We start from the raw sequence: 1,615 nt of genomic DNA, 5'->3' as shown, positions 1-1,615 counted from the left end.
TTAACTTTTTTTTCTTTATAAATCTTTTCAGTTTTATGTTAGGTCAATTTTTGTTCTTCATGTAGTATGGACAATTCTATAAAATGAATCCACTTCTGGGTAAATTTGGCCACTTATGTAGTCTATAAATGTAACTTTAAAATATGCCTTGATTCAATGGCTGTTTAGACAAGGAATTTTAGATTTTAGAAGGTGGAGTTGAGTAGTATGATATTAAATATCAGATAGAAAATTCTACCAATACCATCTTTGATGTTCTTTTTTCTTTTCTTTTTTTATTAAATCAGGGGAGAGCGCGAACGCAGTCCCCCACTACCACAAATTATGCAGTCGAGTTTCCCACATTTGGGGAAATCACAGGGGTCAGCACATCTGAAGTGCAATGGATAAGCCTCGCCCTGGGAAAACCACCTTCGTGATCATAGTATCTCCCCTGCCAGGTAAGTATTGATGTTCTTTTTTCTTATCATGTTTTTTCCCAAGGTGATTTTATCTGAAAAGTGGCTGTTACTGAACTGAAATTATCTTTATAGCCAACGGTCACATGCGTTTTGGCTGACAGTTCCCAGACAAATGTCCTCAGCCAACAGGAGTCACCTGTCTGTCTGTGCATGGCCAGTAACTTTGAATTCCAAATAGGGAGCGTGCTGAACGACAAGACTGAGTCTAGAAGCGACAGGATGGTAATAGAGAAGTTTGCTAAGAGCTTACTGATCAAGTCTGGTCCACAGTCAGTGGCAGAACCAGTTTGCTTCTCTCCACGCCTTCGAGGGAGGCAGGGGCTTCAACGTCACACCAAGTGGCTAAGTACCACGGCTATCCCAGCAGGCATTACGTAAGAGGGCAGAGTGGAAGTGAACTAGTCGTAAGCAAGAGTGTAGTCATATTTGGCCTCACAAAATCCTGTTCTCCTATATCATCCAAGAGGCTTACTTGGTTTTTGTTTTTATTATATTCCTGAAATTTTTTACCTCTTTTTTTCTCATTTTGTAGAAAAGGCAGAATGTTGCTCCCATTATCCTGAATCTTTATCATCCGATCTACTCCATTTTACACCTCGTGAAGCCCAAGCATTTTTGGCTCTAGTGATACCCAAATTAGTCATCTACTAGGATCCTCATCTCTTACATTTTTCTTTCGTCTTTTCTTGCTCTATGTTCTTTTCATCCACACTCTACTCTCCTACCATATAGTGTATCTTCCACAGTTCATTCTGCACTTGGCCAATGAGAGATTTAATCCAGTAGCTTTTGCTGTTGGTGTTGTTTTAGTCTTTAGTTATTTTCTCTTACACAGCATAAAATATATTTTTTGAATGCAGCTTTTTGTATGAATATCTCAAAAGCCGGTGATTAATTCTGTTAATAATTGCTGTGTAGTCAGTTAATACATAGCCATAATCCCTTATGTGAGGCCTTCTAAATTCTAGCCTTTCTGCCTGAGATGTAATCCCAATTTGGAAGCAGTTCTATAATACAGGATTAAGGTAGATGTATTCTGAATCTCCACCTTCATAGTGTTTTCTTGGGGGTTTTGTCTGAAGACAGATAAAAGTTCCATCTCCTTTCTTGGACCATGGAGACAGAAGCCAGGGGACCACATATCTGAGATGCTG

General features: G+C 39.1%; 1 non-coding gene across 1 annotated transcript; it reads right to left on the bottom strand.

Moving 5' to 3' along the window:
• Positions 1–284: 284 nt before the first annotated feature.
• Positions 285–448, bottom strand: LOC115869316. Its single transcript, XR_004046128.1, has one exon. It is a non-coding gene; the product is annotated as a U1 spliceosomal RNA (small nuclear RNA).
• Between the last annotated feature and the right edge of the window lie 1,167 nt (positions 449–1,615).

The sequence above is a fragment of the Echinops telfairi genome, unplaced genomic scaffold (assembly GCF_000313985.2).
Source record: "Echinops telfairi isolate 266 unplaced genomic scaffold, ASM31398v2 ScPeMD7_23;HRSCAF=83, whole genome shotgun sequence".
In the NCBI taxonomy this organism is placed as follows: domain Eukaryota; kingdom Metazoa; phylum Chordata; class Mammalia; order Afrosoricida; family Tenrecidae; genus Echinops; species Echinops telfairi.
This window is presented reverse-complemented; position numbering and strand designations above follow the sequence as displayed.